Genomic DNA, 19330 nt, shown 5'->3' with positions numbered 1-19330 from the left:
GAAAGCAGGAAAATAACCCCAATGTTGTCTCCCAGAGGAGTGTCCCAGAAAGTAGGAACCATGCTCTACCAGTTGTAGAATGAGCTAAAATGTAGGTGCAGTGTGTATGCTTCCAGGCTTATCCCTGGATACACTGAACTGAATAGTGGCAAGATCTGCAGTTAACTCGCAGTCCAGACTCATTCCCCAGACCAGCCCATCTTTCTCCCCAGCCTTAAGGTTTTACTACATAGGTCAGTCTGTTCTCAGACTCAGAATCCTTCTGCTTCAGCCTTCCAAATGCTAGGATGATCAGTGTCCGCTACCATGACATGTTCTAGGTCATGGATGCAGACTGGCTGTGGAGATTTGCCCCTTTGGAAGCTGCAGGCTTCAGCAGTGGCCACCCCTGCCAGCATTTACCCAGCTGAACTCTCATGTCTTTATATTTGCCTGTGTTCTGGTCCTCGAGGGTTCCACAAGCAGAGCCAGCTCGCACGCACAGCCAGCACAAGTGCTCTCAGTCCTGGGCCATGAATCCTGCTGGGCCTTGGGGTTTCCTGGCAGGAATAGGAGTCGGGGGACTTTCTACAGAATAGTTTCTAATGAGGGCCTCTGTCCCCCTTCAAATACATTTTAGTTTATATACTTTACTATTTTTCTTATAAATTGGCATCTGTGAATCATTTTATTTGTCTATTTTTAGAAAGAAAATATTACTACATTGAACAATGTTCTCATTTAAAAAATCCTCTTATAATAGTAACAACTGCTTAGAAACGTATATTGTTAACTGTTTTTAACTCAGCAAGGGATGCTTGGAACCAACTCCAGTGAACATTTATGGTGAGTTTTCAAGCCTGATTATTGTGTGATTTGCAGTTGGGTAGATTTTGCAGTGGTTGGCTCCTGGGATGGAAATAAAACCCAAAATTTCCTGTCTTCCAGGGCTCTTCTTGGAACATTCCAGAGCGGCTCCATGGGACAGGACAGCAGTGCTCCCTGGAGCAGTCTTTGGAGTTCCCTTGCAGTGGCAGAGGTGCCACCAGATTCCTTAACTCCAATATACTTTTGCTTCCAAAGGAAAATTTCCTGTTCTGGTGGGGGCATAACTGGGCCTGGCTTGGTGACAGAGGCTGCCCTGAAGTGGGAGGCTTACTTCAGGGTAGTTCTAACCCCTTTGGTGTGTGTCATGGTCACGTGGGATGATGTTGACTTTGAGTCCAAGCCTTTCAGAGGCCTGCCTCAGTAGGCAGGCTCCTGTCTCTGCCCAGGCAGGACTCAGCTGGAGGAACTTCTGGGGGCAGAGCATTTGGTAATGAGGAATGGCATCATCTTCCCCAGGGCTCAACCCACATCTCACACACCAGGTACTGCCTCAGCAGACGATGCTAACATCTCAAGTGCTGTTCTAAAGCTAGTTCCATCTTTATCAAGCCACACCCATGGTCAAGGCAAGGAGTAGTCAAGTACTACAGCTTTAGTTGAAGAAAAAGAAAGATTGGAGAGAAGGAGAGAGAGAAAAAAAATAGAGAGAATTAAGAAGTCAGGTGGGGAGGAAAAAGTTTGAGATGGGAAGATTGGAGAGAAGGAGGGAAAGAGAGAAGAGGAGAGGAGAGAGAAAGAGGGAAGGAAGGAAGAAAGAAGGAAGGGATGGGGAGTGTAAAGGAGAAAGGATGGAAGGAGGAGATAGATGGATGGATAAATGGATGAATGGATAGATTGATGGATAGATGGATGGAAGGATGGATGGATGGATAGATGAATGAGTGGATGACAGAAAGGAGGAAGGGCACAAGATGGAAGGATAGAAGGAGGAGGGGAGAAAGGATGGAAGAGCAGAAAGGGAAACATGTTTGTGCCCCTCTTCTCTGCCCTGCAGTGCCATGTTCTAAGTACTCCCCAGCCCATTATAAACATCCCAGGTCTATGTCTCTCTGGCATCTGATTATTTTCATTCTGGATCCTGTACTCTGTGAGTTGAGCACAGCTAGAACTTTGTCTCAAGAAGAAAACTCACAGGCCCAAGGCCCAAGGAACAACTGGATCTCCAGAGGGTTGGTTCTGAAAGGACAGAGGGCAGCATGAAATCTCACCTGCCCCCTCCCATCGTGTCATTCAGCTGTGAGTTTCACTCCCTGGGAAGGGCAGGCTGCCTCCATCCTAACCACAGAACAGGCCCTCGTTAGCATGGCATCCTGCGAGTCATGCAAGTGGCAGCGACCCTGTGCCAACCACAGGCTCTGGTTTGTATCCAGTTAATGGGGGCTTCATTTGGTTTCTTGGGATTAGAATGTTTCAATATTGCCTTATAAAAATATTCCATTCTGGTTCGTGGGCAGAGCTTCAGTGCAGAAAAGCTGCGAGGCGGGGCTGCCAGCTCCCACATTCCTGGTATTGTCTGTAATTTCTAAAGACCAGTGAGTAGACATGGCACTGTGCAAATACACAAAGACAAGGCCCTGGCCTTCCATCAGAAAAACACACCCTAATGAAAATAATCCAAGCAGAAGCATAACAGACAGTTTGAGGGGGCAGGAAAGGGGGAGACGACATTTAGAGTATTTCTGTTTTTGTTTTTGTGTTGAGTTGGGAGTGACTGGAGGATGGGGAGCCAACTACATCCTGAGTTTGCTCCGTGTTTAATCTTTCCAGACTCTTGGTCTCAGGAGGTCACTGGATTCAAAAGCCAAGTTGTTCAAATTGACACCCTCTCCTCCCTCCCCTCCCCCCTCCCCCTCCCCCTATACCCTGCAAAGAAATTGCTCTCTATGGCAGCCAGCTTCTTTTTTTTTTCCAAAGGCTTTGTGGCTGACCTCAGCTCCCCAGACAAGTGTGGGCTTAAATAAGATAATGACTTTCTAAAGCACTGCCTCCCCATAGGAAAGCCTCTAGAGCAGAGAGCCCAGCACCTCTCCGTGAAGTGGACCACACCTGACGTTCCATCCCCAATCTCTTTTTTCTTATTTGCAAGCTGTCCTCACTGCATACACCCAACGCCAGGCCTGGAACTCCCAGAGACCCAGTGCCAGCTACTTGGCACTGTGGCAGAGTTGGTTCATCAAGACACATTTTTTTTTTTATGAAAACCTCAAGTTCTAACCCACATGTGGTGGCAGATCATTATCCTAAGACTCTAAATTGAAGCAGCAATGCACTTGGAGGCGGATCTGTCATAATCTGGACGTTTTTTCTTTTACTGGTCTATTTTAACAAGTGTAGGGAGGAAATCAAACTCGAAAAGCATAAACTGTTTTACATTTTGAATTGAACTTGTATAAAAAAAAATGGAAACACTCCAAGATAAAGGGATATTGGCAGAAGAGGAGGGAAAGATGGGGCGGGAGATGTGGAAATGGAAAGCCTCTGTTACGGCCTTTACATTTCCTGATTTAGCCCAGTGGAAAGGGGCAGGGTGAGCGATTAGAGGCAGACAAGATCCCTAATGAGAAGGATATGACAGAGGAGGGGGACATACATAGAGAGAGGGGTGGAGACGGGCATGAGTATGTGGTGGAGGCAGGCAGTGAACCTTAAAGCAAAACACTCAATAGCTCCCAGGAATCATCTCTGGGAAATAGCCAATTAGATTTGCAGGTCGTTTGCTTTGTCTTGAGGCCTTTTTGTGTGTTCCAGACTCTCAGTGGCAATATTTTTTTTTCTTCATCCATCAAATGCATTATTATTTTTTGTTGTTGTAGTATAGTAGTTTTAAAATGTATCTCTTGACAGTGCCGTAGCTGTACGTAATGTATTCTCATTTCTCTCGATCCAGTCTGCTTTCTCTTAAACCACATCAACAACCCTGCCCCACCATTCCGGGATACAAGTCCCTTTTCACATCATGTCTTACTGTGTTCTGTGAGCCACCGAGTTTAATTAATCGAGCTCGTTTGCGTGGCCATGGGCTTGGAATTACCGAATGGGGCCTATTGGACTGAAGATAGTATCTGTCCCTCTCCCATAATCCATCAGGAGCCAATGGTCATCCAGGAGACAAGGGTCCTTTCTTGGACATATATTTTTAAAAGAGTTTTTGGACGCCAAAGGCTACAACCTTGACTTCTGAGCCTGAGCCCACACAGTGGATAGAGGTTGTGGTCATTAAACAGGGAGGTTTTGTGTACGTTAGCTCGTGCTTGGGCCCAGGGACCTGCAACATGCTCACCCTGTCACTCATGCAGCTCACAGAACTGTCTTCTCCAGCCTATGAACTCTTTAATAGTTCCCATGCCCAAGGCTTCGGTGACATGAGACCCATCACCAAGTGTAGCCACCATCTACAAGGTCAAATCCAGCTGAATGTGAGAGATGGCTTTAAACTTGGCTGTCTCTGAACTCCACATCGCTGGGCTCGCTCTGCTGGAGAGGAAGCCCAGCTCACCTTGGCTGGGGCTGTGAACTGCAGTGGCCATTTTAGGAGCCGTGATGGCTAGATAGTGAGGCATGCCATGGCCTGGCTTGGGAGCAGAGAACATCCTGAAGTCTCCATACCCACCATAGAGCTGCCTGAGCAGTGGCTAAGTCACTGCAGAGCGTCTTGCAGGTGGGCGGGGTGGGAAGGCTGTTGGACAATGGAGATCAGTGGGGAGAGGGAAGGGTCCAAGGAAAAGGAAAACGAGGATGTTTGAGGACAACATCTGGCTTTCCCTCTGCTCCCCAGAGGAGTGCACTCTGCCTTCCTCCAGGTGAAGGAAGTCCACAGGGAACATGTAACCAGATGGACTGACTCTCTAAGTAAGTCCACCAGCTCACCTCCATGTTTCCACCTTCCTTCTTCCTGGGCTTCCTGTCTCTGCCACTGTCTCTTTGGTGACCTCCCTACACTTCCTTGACCCCTTTCTATCCCACCTCCCACCTTTCTCTCACATATGCCCCCTTTAGCCTGCCATCTAAGCAAACAAGCCACTCAGGGTCCCTCTAAAATCACCTCTTACCCAGCCTTGCTGGGCTGGCTCCAGTTTTTCAGGGAACGCTCCCCGAGAATGTGGCTGGGGGAGGTTTTGTTACCTTCCCTCTACCTGCTCCACCTGGCTTGTGACCCCTGCTGGGAAACTACTTCTGCCCAAATCATCAGTGACACTGTGACAAAGTGCGATGGGAGCTGCAGGCTTACAGGACTTCTCGGTCCTTGACCTTCATGACATCTGCCTGTTTGTGACTCTTTCTTCCTTGGCTTCTTGGGTCTGGCTGTCCTTGGGGAAACACATCAGCTGTCCACACAAGCCTGCCTCCCATGTCTGTGTTCAGCATGGGCTTCCTTGCTAAGCTACACACCATGCACCAAGTCACCTGCAGGCCAAAACATCTCATCAATAGAGCAGGCAACATTTTCATAACGGAAACTATCTTGTCTCTTCTAAGAAGGAATCCTCCTATTCCCTCCTGACTTAGTTAGGGTTTTACTGCTGTGAACAGACACCATGACCAAGGCAACTCTTATAAAGGACAACATTTAATTGGGGCTGGCTTACAGGTCTAGAGGATCAGTCCATTATCATCAAGGCAGGGACATGGTGGCATCCAGGCAGGAAAGGTGAAGAGGAGCTGAGAGTTCTGCATATTCATCTGAAAGCTGCTAGCAGAATACTGGCTTCTAGGCAGCTAGGATGAGAGTCTTACAACTCACACCCACAGTGACACAGCTACTCCAACAGGGCCACACGTTCTACTTGTGCAACTTCCTGGGCCAAGCATATACGAACCATGAACCATCACACTTCCTATCCCCCAGCCTGATGCCAGTGTCCTGGGGATTTTGTGTGTATGAATCCCTCTCTTGGGAAGCATTCTTCTTTCCCTAAACCCTCTGAGCCTTCACCTATGAATGTTCTGTTTACATCTTTTGGGTCTTAGACAATGCATTTTTTCTTCTGAGAAGCCTTCCTTGGTACCCCAGACTTAAGCCAGGCACTCCTCTTATCTTATATGCGTCCATTAGTAATTCCCACTGAAGAGTTTATCCTTTCCACTGAAGCCCACTGCCGAAGGGCACTGCCTTTCAGTCTTGTTCATTACATCCCCGACTCAGCACGACAGCATAGCCTGTGATCCAGAGGGCACACATTAAAAGTGTGATTATACTGGGGCTGTGGAAATAGCTCAGAGGGCAAAAGCAAGTCTGGTGATTTGAGTGCTGAGGCCAGAACCCAGGCAAAAGGCAAACCCAGCTACACAGGTGTCTGTAATCCTGTGGCAGCTTTACAGAGACAGAAGGCAGAGACAGAAAAGACCCCAGATGTGAGCCTGACTTACACAGGAAAGAGACCCTGTCTCACACAGGATGCATCAATGACTAACACCTAAAGGTTGTTCTTTATCCTCAACATGTGTGCCATGGTATGAGTGTGATTCTGCCCCAATACATGCACACACACACACACACACACACACACATACGTAATTATTGGAAAAATAAACAACCTATTTTCAAGTGATACCCAGGGCTCAGGAAAAAAAAAAAAAAAAAAGGAACCAAGGATCTCCTTTCCCATCTGTCCCCAACAGGTGGGAACCTTGTTCTAGGATCCAGGATGCTTTCTCAGGTGAACAATTTTGCCTGTATTAGCTCAGTTGCCAGCAGAGCAGCCCTATGCATACCTGCCCTGGCAGTCTTAGTTAGGGTTTTTATCACTGTGAAGAGACACCATGACCACAGCAACTCTTTTTAGGTTTAGCCCATTATCATCATAGCAAGAAGCATCGTGACAGACAGGCAGACATGGTGCTGGAAAGAGAGCTGAGAGTTCTACATCTGGATTGGCAGGCAGCAGGAGAAGAACTGAGCCACTAGGCCTGGTCTGAGTTTCTGGGACCTCAAAGCCTGCCCCTTAGTCACACACATCCTCCAACAAAGCCACACCTACTCCAACAAGGCCACACCTCCTAACAGTGCCACTCCCTGTGGACCTATGGGGACAATTTACTCAAGGCTTCACGCTGGCCCTTTCCCCACCACATGCAACAATTTATTTCTATGAGAAGATGTATTTGATCTTTTAAATGCCAACTCAAGACGAGCTTTTGTAATATTTTTTATGGACTGTCTCACACGTAAATATATGGCATTCAGCATGCAGCAGTCTAGGCTGCTCCTTCTCAGTAAAACAACCCATCATGCCATAGGAAATTATTAAAAGCGCTTTTGTTTACGCCTGTGTTTTTGTTTTCCTTTTTGGAGTTTAACCTCTCTGAAGAAAAGTACTGTCCAATTTAACTCCAATACTGTCACCTTAAAAAGTGTTTCCCGAGATGCAAAGGCTCAATGGAAGTTCCTTTCGCTTAGGCTCATTATGATTTTATAGGTCCAAATACATATCCTTTGATGTTTTAATTAAGGCTCGTGGGTAAATTATGAAAGAAAGAAAACATTTTAATCAGCTTATAGGAACGAGTCGCATGACGTTCCCAACTGAAGCCACAGCACACTGCCCTGTAGGACATCTGACTGTGTCTTTTCACTGGTCTATCCCAGGATTCGAACAGCAGACTTGAAAGTGACAGGGCTAGGTATCAAACGGTTGCTCGGTTGTTTCTTCAGTCACAGCGCCTACCCAGGAGATTTTCTTGCGGGTATGGCTGACCTTTTAAACCAGAGATGGGCAAGGAAACATCCTGGTGTCTTGGCCACAGAAAGGGGTTCATCCTAAGCAGATGGGAGCAGGGTAAAGAAAACAGAGTAAGTGCTCTGTGACTGGTTCTGTTTGCTATCACTGATTGAGTTTGCTCTTGGCATCACAGGGCTACCTGTCCCCACAGTGAAGTTTTCTAGGAAGAACCTCCTAATGCTCCCGAGGACAGTGCTCCCAGGACAGTGCTCCCTAGGACAGTGCTCCCAGGACAGTGCTCCTAGGACAGTGCTCCTGAGGACGGTGCTCCCAGGACAGTGCTCCCAGGACAGTGCTCCCAGGACAGTGCTCCCAGGACAGTGCTCCCGAGGACGGTGCTCCCAGGACAGTGCTCCCTAGGACAGTGCTCCCTAGGACAGTGCTCCCTAGGACAGTGCTCCCAGGACAGTGCTCCCGAGGACGGTGCTCCCAGGACAGTGCTCCCTAGGACAGTGCTCCCAGGACAGTGCTCCTGAGGACAGTGCTCCCTAGGACAGTGCTCCCGAGGACAGTGCTCCCAGGACAGTGCTCCCAGGACAGTGCTCCCGAGGACAGTGCTCCCAGGACAGTGCTCCTGAGGACAGTGCTCCCGAGGACAGTGCTCCCAGGACAGTGCTCTCTCTCTCTAGGACAGCCACAGTCTCACGGCCTAGTCTTCCGAGTGCCCTACTCTTCCTGTCTCATGTTCATTTTCAAAGCATTGGCTCTTGCCCTAATCTCACTGTTCCCCACATTTGTTCTCTGTTTGGAAGCCAGCACGGAGACTGGCACACAGCCTCTGTGGATCCAGACCCTGCCACCAGCTGATGATGGAGGAGGACACCCTGTGTGACACCCCATGTCCTACTGTAGCCTTCTGCACTCTCTTCTGTGAGGCAGATGTGTCACATGCCTCATGGAATTTGTGTTGGTACAGACTCAATGCTGTTCGTACAGTAGAGCTAGTCTCACCTGAGACGACCTTAAATGAACAATCTCTGTCCTCTCCTAACCCTGGAGAATTGGGATTGCTGAGATCTGGGCTCTGGGTCCCTATTCTAACAGCTTCTCCAGGCGACTCTGACACAGCATGAGAAGCGCTGCCTCGTGTATGTGACAAGTAGGGAAGGGAGACTGTCGAAATCTTTTTACGAGCAGGAAATCAGCATGTTCGTTGTAGGTGATGGAGCAGGGCTGAGGGAACATCAGAATACACCTTGATGTTACACATTTTAAACTAAAAAATTAACTTCAAGCAGCGTTACCGACATAATTGTTTCTCTGAGCACATGTCATTTGAGGCAAGCAAGACCCTCAGCAAGGGTCCAAGGTTCTGTCAGTCCCTGGGGCTAGAACATGTCAGGTTCTGAAGTAAGCAGCAAGGATTATGGGATGAGCTTCACCAGCTGAGAGCAAAGGATCTGTCCATTTCTTGCACAGACTCTGACTTCCCATATAAACATGTTACTAAAACTAGCCTGTTCTGTCCATTGGCAGCTGGTGTGGTGGCTTCTTTGCCCTGTTCCTTTACGGGCTTCTGGTTTCATGGCAATCTAGAACAGATCTCTAAGCCTCCCAGTGCCTGGCTTTTCAAGTTAATGGGTACTGACTGGCTACTAGATGCACATGAGGTGAGTGACTGTCTCCTCCCATCAAACCTCCTGAGCCCACTGCTGCCCTGTAGTGCCCCTGTTGATTCCTAACTCACAGTAAATGCTCAACCAGGAACCTGAACCACAGCTGAGGTCCCTTTGTCACCTCTGCCCTGATGCCTTTCAAACATGTGTGGAATATAAACCATGTTAGATGACACACCCGCAATTAGATAAACTGCGGCTTATTGCTATTAATGCCTTTTGAAGTTAGGATGAAGTTAAAATTGTAGGCTAGCCAGTAACTCTAACAAGGCATTTTAATAACTTCCCAAAGTGGAACAGACAGATGCAAGCCGGCCAGGTTTGCCTCTGTGTCCAGTGGACTTCTGGAATCTCTGGTTACGAAATGTTGGGAAACATCCTCATTTGGATAATGTGTTACACGTGGTTAAGACGGGCTTTTGTTGCTGTTAAGATAGCTTTCCTTGCAATCTTAGCATTCTTTCTCTTAAGCAGACAGCAGGGTGGCTTTACCCTGAGCTACGCATGCAGGGTTTACAAAGCAAAATGTGGCACATGAGATATTTGATTGCATCTCTTGTTTCTTTTTTTTTTTAATTTATTTTTTTATTAGGTATTTTCCTCGTTTACATTTTCAATGCTATCCCAAAAGTCCCCCATACCCACCCCCCCAATCCCCTACCCACCCACTACCCCTTTTTGGCCCTGGGGTTCCCCTGTACTGGGGCATATAAAGTTTGCAAGTCCAATGGGCCTCTCTTTGCAGTGATGGCCNACTAGGNNATCTTTTGATACATATGCAGCTAGAGACAAGAGCTCCGGGGTACTGGTTAGTTCATATTGTTGTTCCACCTATAGAGTTGCAGTTCCCTTTAGCTCCTTGGGTAATTTCTCTAGCTCCTCCATTGGGGGCCCTGTGATCCATCCAATAGCTGATTGTGAGCATCCACTTATGTGTTTGCTAGGCCCGCATCTCTTGTTTCTTTATGCATTGTATTTTAAAAGAAACAAAGACATTTACATCACAGCTTTTGGGGGGCCAGTCAACAAAATCTCTGTTGCTCCAAAGAGCTGTCCAAAGTCACTTTATGGGTAAAAGTCTAAGATGATGTCCCTTATGCCCGTCCTTTGACCTTGATGGTCACAGCCTGCTGCACCATGTATCTCCCAACCCCGTTGTTTATAATTTATGTGGACATCAAAACCTCCAAGAAGATTCCAAGAGCCTCTTGTTCAGGATAGAGTCTTCTGGAGCAGGAGTTCTGTTTATCCTGCTTCAATGAGCTGCAGACTGGAATTTCCCCAGAGCCATCATCTCCCATGCTCAGAGGAAGGATGCCAGGCAGCGAGCACCGGACAATGGCAAAGAGCTCGAGGCCACTTGGCCTCAACTTGGTGCGTGTCCATCACTGGTCCCTGGAAACAATCTGGCTTTCCTTTCTGCAGCCAAGGCTTGGCACTCAAGTGCGGCTTTGCCCAGCTTCTCTTCCGTCGGGTCTACTCCCAGAAAGCAGTTGCTCATTTAGATGAACTGCTCCTGGCATGTGCTCATGTGTAGCTAACAAAGGGATTCTTCTGGGGTTGTGGGGGTAGGGCAGCAGGGCAGAGAGAATATGTTCCTGCAGGAGAAGCCATCTATCTATTCTGGCATCTGCAGCTGGCCTTATCTAGTGCAGGCTGCACTGGCTGGTACACACCAGTGATCCCAGACCTGGGGAAGCTAAGGCAGGGGGACTCAGTAGTTCCTGGTCAGCCTGGGCTACATTGGGACATCCTATCTCAAGGCAAAAAATTAATAATAAAACTCAGGTTACCTCGAGGACCCTGTCACTGCTTTGAGTAGCAAACTATTTGAAGAGCAGAGCCCTTGGAGACAGTCTGGCAAGAACAGAGGTTTCTGGGAGAAATGGAACTACACAAACCAAATTACCTCTGATGAAGGAAAATTACCTTTTCCTACCTTGGATTCTCTTTTGACCCTAGAACTAGCCGTAGCCTTCCCCTGCAGCATGCCGGGCCTGGAGACCCACACTGTACTGTCGGTGAGCTTCTCTCTCCGTCGGAGCTAAATCTGCCAGGGGCTATACAAGTGTGGAGGTTAAATAGGTCCAAGCACATCAGGAAGGAGAAACTCAGTCCCCCAGGCTCCAAGTGGCTCACCTGAGATGGCCTAGTCTCAGCAGCTTGCTGAGCTTGGATTTTTTTTTTCTGTTTTTTTTTTCAAGGTGGAATTTAATAACAGTATAACAAAACATAAGAGGATTGCCAGGAAAGAGAAGAACTAGAATGCAGAGGCTTAGCTGACACCGATACCTGGAACAGGACTTTGCCAGGAAAACTAGCCCAGGACTGATTGTGTTTTATTCTTTACTTCCTACTTGCAGTAGGATCGAATGGATTGCTTAAATATCATTCTTTCTTTCTTATCAGAAAATACTATTAACCTAAGAAGGCCACATGCTGTTGTTAGTGTTCAGGACAGACTTTTCTCACATGGTCAGCCTGTAAGAGGATGTTGCACGTAGTTTCTCCAGTGTCTGTTCCCACTATCTGCCTTGTCGGAAGAAGTGATCTCTGCCCATTCCCAGACTCTTCTACCCTTAAGAGCAACCACGCCATCCAGTTCCGACCAATGATGTGTTAGTTCTGACTGTGGAGTGGAGCCTCCATGCAGACAGGCAGACTCAGGTAATGTGGGCAATTTGTACATTTTTAAAAAAATCTGTCTTTTTCTTGAAGTGTAGGTATGCCGGTTAGAAGAATAACTACGTTAAGTCCCCGAGGAGGCCAGTTGTAAGTGGTGCATGCCTTTAATCCCAGTATTCAGAAGGCAGAGGTATACTGATTTCTATGAGTAAGAGGCCAGCCTGGTCTACAGAACAAGTTCTAGGACACCCACATCTGCATAGTAAAGAGATCTTGTCTCAAACAAATCATAACTAAACCGAAAGAGGTGTTCCTTCATTGATCATGGCAGAATAAGCATGCAAAGAAATGTGTGTCCTTGCTGCCCCTTGGCCAGTTATAATAACCTCTACCTGTCTTGAAATTTCTTCTCAACTAAGCAAAGTAAAAGCCTCACAGCAGCTGAGCAGGGTGGTGTGACCTCAGCATTTGCTAAGTAGAGGCAGACGGATCAGGGGCTCATCAGGTAGTAAGTTCAAGGCCAGCTTGGGTCACAAGAGACTCCGAAAGTGAAAATAATACATAAAATCTTTTTGGTTGTAACTTAGCATTTGGGCTTCCTGAAAAATGTAGCTAAATGCAATCCTAGCTCATGCTCTTTTAAAAGACACAAAGTTCGATTCATCACCTTGTTACGTCTCTTTATTTCATAGTGGGAGGAAAAGCTCACAGACAGCTCCCTCCTGAGTCACACCCTGCCTGAGTCCTCAGTCCTCCAACATCTGAGCCAGCCAGCCACTGCTTCCTTCTGCTGCTGCTGCTCTTCCTTCCTCTCAAACTCCTGGGCCATTCTGGTTTCAAGCTTGTCTGTCTCCCATCTTTCTGGCTTCCTTCCAGTCTCTGGTGGATCTCTTTTTCCTTCTGCCCCTGGCATGCAGATGTCTCCAGGGTCTCCCATGCCCAACTGGGTGGCAATCTTGGGCCCACTCATGGCATTTACTGTCACCTAGGTTTAAACACAAATGGTATCTATTGACATTGGAGACAGAAATATGGAACGTCCCCTTAAGAGAAAACAGCAGCTGGATGTGCTGTCTGATCCCATTACTGGGAAATGGGAGGAGACAGAGAACAGATATACAGAAGATATACAAAGAGGGTCTGTGAGTGGGATGGCAACACTTATGGGTAGCATAGCTAAACTCCTTGATAAATAGGGCAGGAGAAATGGCTCAGTATCACAGGTTTGGCCCCTACACCTACTTCAGGGAGTCTGAAACCACCTGTAACTTCAGCTTCTAGGGCTGCAACACCCTCTTCTGGCCTCCCAGGACACCCTCACAAACATTCACACACACACACCCATAAACAAAAATAAATCTTAATTTAAAAAAAAAAATGCTGATTCAGCCAGTAGAAGCTGTTCCCAAGATTTTCATCATTTCTTTATTTTTTTTTAATCTTTACAGATTCCTCTTGTCCTACATTCATTCATTCATTCAATCATTCATTCACTCAGCAAGCTTTGGTTGTGTGACAGCCACGTGCCAGGTGTGGTGTGAAGGGATGTAGCTGAAGCAGCACAAAGCCAAAGAACGTTTATTTAAGATGATAGGACACAGTTTAACTTTCCTATGGATAGAGGAAGGGTGTGACCACCTGGTGTGGCAGAAGGACATTGGAGGGAGAACACAGATGAGTCACACAGCAGTCCTCTCCCCGGACCCCATCCCTGCTGCCATTTTCTCCAGCCCCGGGCTCTGTGTCTAGGTCCAGGCTGATATGACCCCTTTATGTCTGTAGAGACTTTCATAGGCTAAGAACAATTCAAGTCCAAAGTCCCTCGAATCTGGGGCACCTGACTTCTCTACGTATTTGAAGAGGTCACCCCTGGGATGTTTTCTTGTTTCTCTGATTAAAAACTCCAAAGCAAAAGGTTTAGAAAGGTTCTGAAGACCTGTCAGTGTCAAGACACAGGAGCAGCGTTGATGAAATCTGAAAAGAGGCCAACGGAGCTCCCTCAGAGAGCAGAGACGGACATCATCGCCGGCATTTAACAGTGACAGTTACTCTGCAAGGATGTGGTGGTGAGTGGAAGGATCTGAAATGCAAGTAGTCAGCCTGACTGAGGGTGTGGAACATTCCAGAAGAGGGCTGGGGAAGGGAGGGCTTTAGGTAGAACCCAGGTCCTGACCCAGACCTGCTGGTTGGGATGTGAAGTGGGTTTTCTGTATAAGCTAACCATCCTGGACTGAGCGAAAACCAATGAGAACAGAAATATCGCTCAAACTAGTTTCTGACCTAGACTCCATTGGGCCCAGGAGGAGTCAAAGGGCTGGGGTGGGGGTTGGGCTACCTGAAATAAGACCCTTCCTGGTGGTCACAGCCCTAGTGGAACCAAAGAAGCCACCTAGCCTCTAAGATTGGTCTTCTTCCTGCCTGCCACACAGAGGGGATTCTCTTCCTGTGTAACATGATAAAGCCCCCTGTAATCTCTAGATGCAGGTAACTGGCTTGGCTCTGGTGAGAAATGACTGGCTTCAGGTTTCCCCCCAGTATGATTTCCTGTTCATACAGAGAGGGGCCTGCCCCCCGCCGTATACCCAGAAGCAAAGAACAAGGCTGTTTCATGTCTGTGATTAATGCCTCACCCAATGCTGTAATCCCATACACAGAACCCACCCAGCTCCAGGAGCCTGGCTGAGAACTGAGCAGTAAGGAAAAGGACTCAGGGCAGCTGGAGACTCTTCACCAGTATGGGCCCCAGCCACCTTCCCAGCATCCTTCTCTGTGGACCGTTTCTCAAACACGACTCATCGGGGCACCTTTTTTCTATTTTTACCTCTGGCTTTGTAGGCTTTTTATGAGTCAGGCAGCTGTCTGTTTACCTCTTTCCTGGTTCTTGCCGCTCCCTCCCTCACAGAGACGCCCAGCCTGTTGACACTGCAGAACTATACCAACATGTTGCTGTTTATAGCGATCACACCCGAGAACCATGCAATCCAAAATTAATACATAGTAACAAATAGCTGATACCATTTCAGGCTGGTTTAAAAGTTTGTGCTGGGTCCCATTCACAATTATCCCGAGTTGCAGGTCGAACGATGTGGACTTCAGATCATCAATGCGTGGCAGCCTACTCCCCTTCTTAATCCTCCTCAAATGCTACAACTAATGCCAGGCAAGGTTTAGAGCTCAGCCAATCACAGTGGAATGACCTCATGACAGGAGACCTCCCTAGCAGGACAGCGCTGGGAGCAAGGAAATCCAGAATGAATTCCAGTCCTGGCCGGCAGCGTGCTTGTAACCCCCTCCGGCTTCTCTCAACAATAATCTTGGCTCTGTGTTATGATAAACTGCCTGCTCCTTGCCCGGCAGTACATTCAGGAACTGGACGGCAGCCAGGGAAAACACAGGCGCAGTGGTAGGACTATTGAAATAAATTAATGGCCTATGATTAATACAAGAAAACAGTGCCGGGTAATAAGCTTAAACCCCCCACAACCTCACAGGTTATTTAAGAGGGAAAGGAATTTTTAAACATAAATGCACATGGTTTTCACGTAGAAAGGCTAGTTTAAAAGAAAATTCTGGTCCTTTAAAATTGGTATAAAAATGTTGGAAAATGCTAACCGTCTGAATTGTCTCTATTTTTCTTTCTAGAGAGCCCCAGAACTGGCAACAGGGGGAAAATTAGACACATTACTTGGTGACTGTGCTTTTTGGTTTCAAATCCCAAATGGTATCTGCAGACTCAGTTCCTGGAGGGGATCACCAGCTTCGGCTATGAATTATTTGTGACGAAATCCCCCAAATTAAATCCACCTGCAGCCACACGAACCCTTGCTACCCCTCAGGAGAGGGTCCAGGGAAGTGTCTGAGTTGAACCTGCAGATGACCATGGCAACAGGGCAAACGCTGATGGCTTTGTTAAAGACTTGTCACACCACTTCAGTGTTCCTGTTGTTAGCCACTCCCCACAGACTGTCACCGGCTTTGCCCTGTACAAAGGAGTTGACCCGAATCAAGGAATTTCAACTTTAAATACCAGGGCAGCCACGGCATTCGGATGAGTGGGAACCTTCCCAAATCAACATGAAAACCTCAGCCCACACTGGTGTCTCACCGGCTGGCCCCCAACAGGAGGCACATGCAGTGAACTAACTAGAAGCAGCCGGTTTCCCTCCTAACCTGGCATAAATCACTGGATTCTATTTCCATGGGATGGGGGTGCACCCCAGCGGCTGGTGACTCAGTGAGAACCTTTGCGTCCTCAACGTGCTGTTGAGGGTCAGTTTGCCTTCCTGACAGAAGAACATTGGAACCCGCTTGTAGATGACAGCCAAGGCAGCCCCACCAGGTGAATTTTGGGTATTACAAAACAACCCCTTACAGGCCTCCTGTGGAGGAAAGGCTCCCCTGTGTTGTACCCTGGGAAAGGGCTGCTCAGAAATTCCTGCTACCCAAGACTTAATTCATGTGTCCCAGGAGGTCCTGTTCTTTCTGTCTTGCTCCTGCTTCCTCTGTCCTAGGAACCGTCGGTGAGGTTTCTGTGTAAACCCCGCTTGATTTGTGAAGTCCATAAGCTTTGTCTCCCACACCACCTAAGGCAGCCAGCTTCCCCAGTGCCTGGTGCTCCAAGGTCACTTCCAACAGCAAGCCCGAAAGCCCCTCCCTGCTCCTCCGCAGCATCTACAGTTTAGACTGAGTGCACCCTAGCCATGAGGCCCAGTTTACAGGCTTTCAGGTTGGAGAAACTCCAGCTAGCATAGCTTCTGCTGTGTTACCACAGACAAATGCATGCACGCATGCATGCATGCATGAATTCACGCACACACACACACACACACACACACACACACACATACACACACACACACTTATAGTGGGGAAAAGATCCGGTTGTTTGGTTCACTTGTTAGGAAGTAGATCGGCAGAGATCTGCAGCAAGGGGCAGACAGTGAAGAAAGCTCTATGATGTAGTCTGCACCCAAAGGCAGCCTTAGTCACAGCAGCCGAGGGCAGATGATAAGAAGGGCTGGTGACCTAAATGATAACCTTGGCAGGGGTGTGATAAATCTAGATTGGCTGATGTCCTTTAAATGATGTCTGAGACTCTTGCTGGGTTCCATGGGTTGGATCTGTGGGAATGGCTGAGAACGTGACCCTTGAGTGTTGACTTTTCTCTGTGATGGTTACAAGCATAGGTTCTGAAACTAGACTTTGCAGGTTTTGAATCTGGGACCTACGGCTTGACTGTGGACACACCTACAGTGTGACTTTGGACAGTACACTCCATTTTACTGTGCCCCCATCCCTTCTGCTGCACAAGGGGTAACGTAACAGGACATAACAGTCACTGTGACTGTTAGATGCATATCCCGATTGGTAACTGTGCCAACTGCGAAGATTGTTCTGTTTTCCCGATAGCTCCTATGATTAAGTCACAAGGAGTTAAAGGTTATACCCAGCAAGGACAAGAGTGTGGCTGGCATGTACTGTGGGGCTGCAGAAGAGACTGGAATCAGCCAAGTAAGGTGCCTGGAGGACTGGCTCAGTGGCCAAGAGTGCTTTATCTGCAAGTTTGGAGAGCTGCTTTCAAATCCCTGGCATCTTTGTAAAATACCAGGCAAGGGTTGTGCCCCTGAAACATTACCGCTACAGGGACACTGGAGGGTTGCTGCGGTTCACTGGCTGCCAGCCTAGCTCCAGGTTCAGTGAGAGAGCCTACCTCAATGGAATAGAGTGAAGAACGATGTAACTGTACACCCAACACCCTCCGCTTACCTCCATGCCCTCACAGACATGTGTGAGCACACACACAGACACACACACAGAGGCAGGAGGGGGACAGCACATTAACAGAGAAGTCAGCAGAAAGGGCTTTGTAGGAGTGGCAGGGAGACCTTGAAGCTGGGCACAATCTGCTCTCCCTCAGCCTCAGACATTGCCTTCTAAGCCTTCAGCAAAAGCCTGCCCAGCGCCCTTCTCTCTGATCCCCAGCTCTTGTCCTATTGCACTAGGTGAAAGATTAGAGTTTGGGTCAAACTTCGGAACCGACCTGTTTCCGTCGAGGTGAGTGTCAAACAAAAGCAATATTGCCCTCAAGAGTGATCTCGGTGACAGACAAGGAACCTGTGTATAATTTTGGGTGTTGAGAATGGTTGCTATGGGAACAGAGAGAAGGGCTTGGCCCCATGGCATCCAGAGGTCACAGAATCTTCAAGGGTGTGTGTGTGTGTGTGACAGGATGAGGGGCACAGGGAGTGGCTGTCCAGACAGGAAAAGTGTTTGAAGTTTAGTTTGGAGTCCCACCCTGCCCCACCCCACCCCTAGACACTAAGATACACTGTCATTTATCTCTTTCAGAGGGAGAGGGCCTGCATAGAGAAGCCACACTCGGAGCAAGGACTGCAACTGGAAGTTCAATGGAGCTGTAGGCACAGACCCCTCCACCAGATAGCCATGATGTCTGGAACAAGCTGTTTTGCCTCTCTAGGTTCTTTAACCATGATGGAACAGGCAGATTATATTCGGCAGAGTGGCTCAGGGATGGAGTGAAGAACTTGAAGGATAGCTATAAGCATAGGCTGTACATACAACTGGGAGGGGTTGTTAGGATCACAGCCCCACTCTCACAGTGTGCTTTCTCACTGGTGGGAAATGATAACATATCATGTTAAGTCTGAGTGACGAAATGATTTGCTTAATGCCGATAAGCGGCATGAACGACCATCTACCGAGGATGTGACAAGCACTCAGGAAGTGCAGAACTGTGTGTGCAGCATGAACAAATGTAAAAGTCGCTTTTATTTCCTTGGATGAAGTGATGAGATGAGAGCCATACCCTAGCTGTGAGAATACATGGCTTTGGCTGAGCTCAGAGCATTTCCTTCTCTGATCTAACTACCCCTTGGCCTACACCCAGAAGCTTCTAGCTTCCATACAATCTAATCTTGTATTTACTAGGCGTAATTATCTTCTTAGAGGCTTACCACTGAATAACCTCACCCTTTCTAGCTCTCCCTGAACTCTGGCTGGCTGGTTCAACTCAGTAGTTCTCGCTCAAATTCCTCTCTCTAAGCTGACTGATTCAAACTATCTTCTCTTGGCTTCTGACTGAATTGCTCTGCTTGGCCTCAGACTAACTCTGACAACCCATTCTAATCTTCTGGTCCCTTCTCATTTTCTGGTTCATTCTGTCTTCGCCTGTGCCTAGCCTGTCTCTGTGAAACTGTCTACACATACACACATGCACATATACACCATACCTGGGTCTAGCCTGAGGCTCTTAGGTAGCCTCTCTTTTCTGCTGTACTTGAGAAAGTTGGGTATAGTCTGTCCTGACTCATTCTGCCAAATCTTTTCTCTGATTTGTCATTCTGTCCGCCCCTGAATTAGATGTCACTTTCAAACATGGCTGATTCCTTCTCCTAACTAACCTTACTGTTTGGGATTAAAAGTGTGAACTAAGGGCGTGTCTGTGTTCTAACCAGAAGGATTAAAGGTGTGTCATTGTACCAG

This window comes from Mus caroli, chromosome 13, assembly GCF_900094665.2.
Source record: "Mus caroli chromosome 13, CAROLI_EIJ_v1.1, whole genome shotgun sequence".
In the NCBI taxonomy this organism is placed as follows: domain Eukaryota; kingdom Metazoa; phylum Chordata; class Mammalia; order Rodentia; family Muridae; genus Mus; species Mus caroli.
This window is presented reverse-complemented; position numbering follows the sequence as displayed.